We start from the raw sequence: 8068 nt of genomic DNA on the forward strand, positions 1-8068 counted from the left end.
CTTGAGAATTTCAAAATTCATGAACAATGCAGTTCTATACATGTCTATACAGAAGTAAGTAAAACTGAGTTCAGTGAGAATTTACTTAATGACCTAGCAAGTATAATACAGTGGGGTCTTGACTTAAGAACGGCCCGAGTTAAGAACATTTTGACTTAAGAACCACTCTCATAGGAAAATATTGACTTGACTTACATACTTAGATTTGAGTTAAGAACTGAAAAAAACCCACGTGGGAGGCAGGGAAAGTGCAAAATGTGAACTTTCAGTTAACTGTTGGCCAGTGAAAAGGGTGCCTGTCTGCTTCCTCACTCCTCCCAGCGTTTAGAGAGTGGATTGGGAGACAGTCTTCGGACTGCCTGGTCCTGTACTGCCTGGACTGTATTTTCCCTGCCTTCCCTGAACCTTTCTTGACCTAAGAAAAAAAGAAACAAAATATCCCCCTCTAGTGGTCGAAGGCAGAATAGCAGCTTCCCATTAGTTTCTATGGACGGAAAAGAGCAGATACGGATCAAATGGTTTTCAATGCATTCCTATGGGAAATGCAGATTTGACCTGCAAACATTTTGACTTGAGAACCGCCTTCCAATACGGATTAAGTTCTCAAGTCAAGACCCCACTGTAATAACTGTGCACCATCAAGTCCATTCTAATATATGGTAACCTTTCTTAGCGTTTTCTAGGCAGAGAATACTCAAAAGTGGTTTAGTATTCCCTTCTTCTGGGGTCATCCTGGGACTGTACAACTTGCCCATGACTACACAGGCTGGCTCTTCTGGAATGCACAGCAGGAAACTGAACTCCCAACTTCTGGTTCCACAACCAGATGCCTAACTCACTGACCTAGCCAGCCAGCTCTATTAAGTATAAAATCCAGTAGTAACTCACAACTGTAGTTGGCCCATTGAACCAATGGAACTTAACATAGGATAGTTGACTCATCAAATCCTTATTGATTCAATGGGCCAACTCTATTTGCAGCTCACTAGTGGATTTCAGCCTTGAACAATGCTTTCCATCTTTGGAATGCATTGGCCAGAAACCTATCAGTGTTTGAGTAATGAAAGCCATAATTAGCTATGTTGGTATCTGGGGCAATCATCATTCTGTACTGACATATGAGCATGCAGTCCCCAAGAAAAAAAGATAATTTGATGCCTCTCCCCAAAAATGAAAGTTTATGCTTTCAAGAAAGAAAGAAAGAAACAGAAAAGAAAAATGAAAAGAGCAGGAAATGTTGTTTACTTCACAATGTTAATCAGTAGACTGAGATTCACCTTTAGATTTCAGTGCTCCCTACATTTCGGTGCTGTGGGGCAAATCCCCAGCTGCTCCATCTTAATTACACATTCAGGCACATGAACAAGCATACACCTGGCACATGCCCCAGCAAATCATTAATTGGTAACAATTAGCCACAGCAAATTACACAAGCCTTACGGGAGCACCAATAAGATGCTGGCCAACAAGACACAATTCTAAACAAGAATTCACTAATACAATTCTGAACATTCTGCTTCAAAGTGCATAGTGCATTGCACTAATTCGGTGGTAAATAAATGAATGAATATAAAATGATATGAAATAAGGCTACCCCAACACCCTTATATCCCCAACAGGTGTACGATGGCTAGTCCCACACAATGGCCACTGCTTCACCTCACTTTTTTCACTCTGTGCACTCACATCAAACCTAACACAATAATTAGCATCCTATTCTCAGAACACTGTGTTTCCCCCAGAATTGAGGTAATTATGCCCTCTGATCAGTTTAAACAATCATATGATTTCTAGTCTAAACTGTGATTAGATGTATACATATATATGATATTCATCTGCTGTGTTTATTTCCATGCTTATAGTCCATGGGGAGCTAACTTTTAAAACACTTCTTTAAAGAAAGCTAAGAATATTTCATTGTCAGGTAAAAGCTTTTAGTCATTATGACATGCAGGAATCGTACAGTAAAAATATTACTAATGCTATTTTGTCTCCAAAGCGCATTTGTTATCCATGTGCACTTAAACTAGTGATCAAGATCGGTAAGGAGACGCACCTGCTCTGCATTTCATATCTCTTTAATACCGTAGGGAAGCACCGCTTAATAATTTAGTGCTAAACCATTTAGCATTTTAGCCCATCAACTCTTATATTACACACAGGATTTCAGTAATGTCTGATAAAATTATGTGTTAGCTGCCTTATGTGTGCGTAAAACTTAATAAGTCTTTCTTTCCCCACCCATCTTTCTGCTCCCCCACCCTAGGTTTAATAACTGATTTCTTACATTTATGGATGTGAAATTTTATCGCTTGTGGATATCGTTTGAACCTAAATCTTCATATCTTATAAATTGATTTTTAGTTTCCTTTTTGACCTTATGAATTTCAATCAGACATTGACCTCTTGTTGCTCATGAATCTGACTGATTTAATGTCATATAACAATAATACTGAAGAAAAGGATTATCATAAGAGCCCATAGGGCTTGTTGAAACCCATAACTTGGTTTTGGAGGCCTCTGGCAATCATAATTTTTGACCAAAGACCATTTACTATTGCTTTCATCTTTTACCACTGTGAACTGGCCAATCCCTATGTTAGTACATTAAAGGAAAGCAAAGAAAATTCCCAGGAGGCTAGTAGATAGAATTATATATAAAGGACCGTGTTGAATATACAGAAATTATGTGAAGCATATAGAAGAAGCCAATTCTACAGCATCTGCATTTGTCCTGTTCGGAAGGAAAGGCTGGATCGCTGTGAGGAAGAAGTCTTTGATAGGCAGATTTGCATTGCTGTAAAGCTCGTAAGCTTTCTGAAAAATAAAATAATAATATTAAGTGTCTTTCATACAGAATCTATTGTTACCCTTCAGTCTGTTGTTGCGTCTGTAGTTTAAAGGGATGAGTTGAATGACTGCTTCTTTGTTTGCTTGGTTGTGCTAATTTAATTTAATTTAATTTAATTGCTTATTCGCACGGGTTTAGTGAATAAGCTGGGTGTTGATGTTCATTATTCCTTATTAGAAAAGACTCCAATAGCAGGAACAAAAGCAATCTCCTTTAAAAAAAATGAAAATCAAAGTTGACTCTGCACTCTGCAAGTGATTACTGCTCATTTCCAAAGATGAATAGACAAGAATCTAGGTCCAAAACTTTATTGACCTTGTAGAAACCTACAACCTTATCCATTTACTGCCGTAGATTGGCAGAACAGGTATGATGAAAGAATCTGCTATTAAAACAAATTGTTTACTGAAATGCACTTTTAAATCTTACTCAGCAAATTGTTTACCAGAATGCTCCTATCAGAAGATGCTATGCTAAAAAACAAAACACACACACACACAAACAAAAAACAAAAAATGCTTAAAGACTGAAATCATCCCTGTGCAGAAAAAAAGAGACATACTGTACATTTTATTTCAATGCCTGGAATGTTCTGTTTTTAAAAACCAAAGGTTCAAGCATCAAGTGTGAGCCTATGCCAGTTAACATCAGTAATAATTGGGATAAACAGATACTGTAAACAAGCTGCTTTGCATCCACTTAAGAAGAAAGGCAGGGTATAATATTTTAGTGTTTGTGTGTGTGTATGTGTTGACTAAGAAGAAAACTAGATGGATAAACAGGCTATGGTTGCCTGTTTTGTGAGAAATGAGCCTATCCATGTGATTGGCTACCTACCTAACCCTCTGCTTACTAAGTCCTATGGAGCTTAGCAAAAGGAGGGGGAAAGGATCAAAGCAATCCCATGGCTGTATAAGGGGGAAAGGGATCAAAATGATCATCCATTTGCCTTTCCCCCTCCTTTTGCTAAGCCCCGCGGGGCTTAGCATGAAGGGAGAAAGCAGGGATCAAAGCGACCCTGCAGTGCTTTGATCCCTTCCCCCCTACACTTGCTAAGCCCCACTTAGGTTTCTTAATTTGGGGTTAGAAAAGTGTGTGGGGGTCTTATACATGGGGGAGTCTTATACACAGAAAAATATGGTATATATAAATTTTTATTTGTATATTGCTTTATATTTATTCATTCTTTCTTTGTATGCTTTGTTGTAAACTACCCAGAAAGAATGTTGCAGTACAGAGCAGCACATAAGCTGAATGAATGAATGAAAACACTGTTTTTCTCCTCAAGAGGACCCAAGGCAGCTTATAATATTTAAACAAGGTAAAAACTGAAAGGGGGGGAAGCAACAGCCCCCTCTTATAGAGCCAGTTGCTGAGGAAAGGCCTTGTTGTAGGCAAAGATCTTTGTCCGCTTGTAGAAGGCCAGCTAAGTGGGAATCAGCTTGACCTCCTGTGGAAGGGAGTTCCACTGCTTGGGAGCAGTGACAGAGAAGGCACTCTCTCATGTCCTTACCAAATGCACTTGTGAGGATGGCAGGATGGAAAACAAGGCTTCCCCTATTGATTTTGAAGCACGGGCAGGCTGGTAGGCTCATAAAAGGAAATGGGGTCTTTCAAGTAACTTGGACCCAAGTTTTTTTTAGAGCTTTATAAAGTAAAATGAACATGTTGAATTGTGCCCAGAAACAGACTGGCAGCCAGTGAGGCTGTTGTAACAGGCAAGCTATGTGATCCCTGTAACCAGCCCCATTTAGCAATCTGACAGCAGCATTTTGAACCCACTGAAGTTTCTGAACACTTTTCAAAGGCATTCCCACACTGAGTGCATTACAGAAATCTAAACTAAGGGATGTAACCAAAACATGTGCTTCTATGAGCAGATGAGACATCTCCAAGAACAAATTCAGTTTCTTCATTCTCATTCAGTTCATTGCTGACACCAATTTAGAAGCAATTTTGATGATTCTTAAAGATCTCTAAAGACTTGCTGTCTACCAATTTGCAGGCAAATGTAGGGAAGCCCTGCTTTTGTGGGTTTGCAGATGGTTGACATCTGCTTTGTAGCTTTGCCTGCAAACAATGTAGTGAGAGCAACAAGCACATAGGATTCAAGGGTGGTCAAAAATTAAAAAAAGGAAAAGTAGGGTAAAAACTATTAGTAGTTTAGAAAAATGTTTATATTTAAGGAGATTCTGGAAGCTTTAATCCAAAAAAAGAAACTTTTTCAGACTCCAATACTATGCATCTTACTGGGCTCTCACAAAAATGTCATGTTCTGTTTTATCTTCTTCAGGTTTCTGGAAGGTTAGCTGGGAACTTAGTTAGGTGAGACCCAGACCATTGATTCTGGAAGATAAGCACGGGCCTTAGACAGATGACCAGCAGGAAATTTGGGGGTCATTAGACAGGTCTAGGAAATAGTCCTGTCTGAAAACCTGGAAAATTGCTGGTAATCAGAGTTGATAATACTGAACTAGATAGATCAATGATCCGAACTGGCAGCGCTCTGTGTTTTGTGCAGTGCTCTGCTTTGTGTTGCAGAGTTTTGAATTTTTGTAAATCCTTGCAGAAGTGCAAGGATTTACAGAGCAGAATAAGTTCGAATTCCACAGGTGAGTCCATCCCTTTTCTCATTAAGTTGTCACTTACAGTCTCAGTAATGGAGCCGTAAGTAAAAGAAAGCATAAATGGTTTCGTGATTTACAACTGAACAGATCAACAGAGAACTGGCAACATGAGTGCTTTTCAGCAACAGGCTTCAACAGACTCAAGAGAGGAAAAGGATCTCTTGGCAGTGAGGCAGGGTTCTCTTTGAATTCAGAGGCACGGAAGGAGCTGTTGGTTAGTCCTGGATAAATTGACTGTCACCCCACCCTGGAAAGGTCTCTCTCAGCCACACCTTCTCTGGGCAGCATGGAAAGTTGTAAAAACTACAACACTTCGGCCTGGGTTGGTTGCCTGACTCAAACAATAAAGGGGAAACAGAGGATTCTGTGTTATGTTTAAGGAGAAGCAGTGTTAATTCACAATGTGTGAATACAATACAGTGGTGCCCCGCTTAACGCTTGCCCTGCTTGATGACGAATTCGCTTCATGATGAAATTTTTGCGATCGCTTTTGCAATTGCAAAACGATGTTTGAATGGGGTTTTTTTTCGCTTTGCAATGATAGGTTCCCTGCTTCAGGAACTGATTCTTTGCATTACAACGATCAAAAACAGCTGATCGTCAGGTTTCAAAATGGCCCCCGGTGTACAAAATGGATCCCTGCTGTGTTTAGGAAGGCTTTTTCGCAGGACAGGGAGCAGAAAATGGCTGCCCTATGGAGGATCTTCACTGGACGGTGAGTTATTCAGCCCATTGGAATGCATTGAACGGGTTTTCAATGCATTTCAATGGGATTTTTTATTTCGCTTGAGAAGGATATCGCTTAACAGCGATTTTGCTGGAACGGATTATCCTCGTCAAGCGAGGCACCACTGTATAAGCACATGCTAAATAAAATCAATAATCTGAGGTGTAATCTAACAAAAAGCACAGCTATAATAATCACTGTCCAGTGACTTCATAAAGCAAAAAAACAAAACAAACAAACAAACAACAAACAAACAAACAAAAAACACCCAGACCTGCAAACAAGTACTAAGTATTCTTTTCCCCTCATTTTCCTCCTGGTTTTCTAACAGCCATAATCTATTTTGATTTTTCAGTGTCCTTTCTCGTTAAGTTGCATTACTCATAAGTGCAACACAGTGGTAGCTGCCAATACAAATTTAGTCTTTTCTGTTTATTCCGTTATCATTCTGTCAAAGCAGATAAGTCTGTTTTGCATTAGAGTGTCTGGATGTGTGCTTGTGCACACATTAATTGTGGGTAAATGATGAGTGATTCCTGCAAAGGTAAACCAACATCTGTGTTCTATAACTTTCTTCTTCTTTACAGAAGAAGCTGTAAGATGACACAGAGATCACAGATAAATCAGAACAGTTTCTCTGCCAATCAAACCAAAGGTCTACTGAGTTCAACTCTTGGGTTCTCAGCAGCAGGAAACTCACAAGGAGGACAAGATCAGAACTGAACTTAAGCCACAATTATAACAAATGGGGGTGAGAACATGTGGCCTGCTCCATGTTGATGATTTGCAACTCCCAGTCCAACAATGACATCTGGAGGTTCATCATCAGTTGTACCATTCTTTGTATAGAACATATTGTAGAATGACAGTATGTTCTATGCAAAGACAAAGTACAACTTGTTGAAATTTTCATTTTTGTGATTGGAAACACTGCATACACTGTGTACCCGCAGCCATTGCTAAAGATCTGGTGGTGTTTCTAGCTGTGGTAGAGACACCAATAAAGCAGCCAGCCAGGGCAGGCAGAAAGGAAATAGAAAAACAGTTAGGATAGTGGCTGGGAGTTGAGTGGTAGGAGCCTAGAGTGCAAATAAACCTTCTGTCTCCAATAGAGGAGGTCATCCAGCCAAGGCTCTGGGAAGTAGGGTCTGGCAACTAAAAAAAGATGAAATTTTCAGTCCAAATACTGTACAGGCAACACTTTGGGATCTCAATTGGGGGAAGACACTAGGGAGTAAGAGGGCTGGGACTGCCAGCCTAGAAGACTAGGGTATCAGCCCTGGTGAGGAGGTCACCTCAGAATCCAGTTTCCTTTTCTCCCAACTTGTTTCATATAGTTGTTCCCTCTCCCTGACCTTTTCACATGTAGCTCAGCTAGTCAAATGACAGGAGATCTGTAAAGGTGGCTGGAATGGTTTTCATACAACCCTGCACTGATTTACTTGTTCCCAGGGATGGGAACTCAAGTTGGGGGACTCACTGTCATGTCAGACTGAAGTCGCGCCAGTGCCGCAACTCAGGATGTGTTTTTTTTTTCTTTTCTTTTTTTCAGTGACTCTGACTTGATTCGTGACTTGGAACCCACTTACCCCCTCCCTTTTAATGGGGGAAAAAAGCTTGTTTTTAGTAGAGACTCAGACTTGGAACTTGGTACCAAAGACTCAGACTTGGGACCAAAGATCTGCCGATATCCCTGCTCATTCCAGGGTCCTGATCATGCACTAACAGACCTAGTCTTTGATCTTGATCTTGCACAGACCTACCTGTTACATGGATTTGATCCTCCGCTAATGTACTTAGTCCTTGACCTTACACTGACTCACCTAGTTCATTGTCCTGATCCCGTTTAACTAGAGTCATGTA

Source organism: Pogona vitticeps, chromosome 4 (assembly GCF_051106095.1).
Source record: "Pogona vitticeps strain Pit_001003342236 chromosome 4, PviZW2.1, whole genome shotgun sequence".
Classification (NCBI taxonomy): Eukaryota; Metazoa; Chordata; class Lepidosauria; order Squamata; family Agamidae; genus Pogona; species Pogona vitticeps.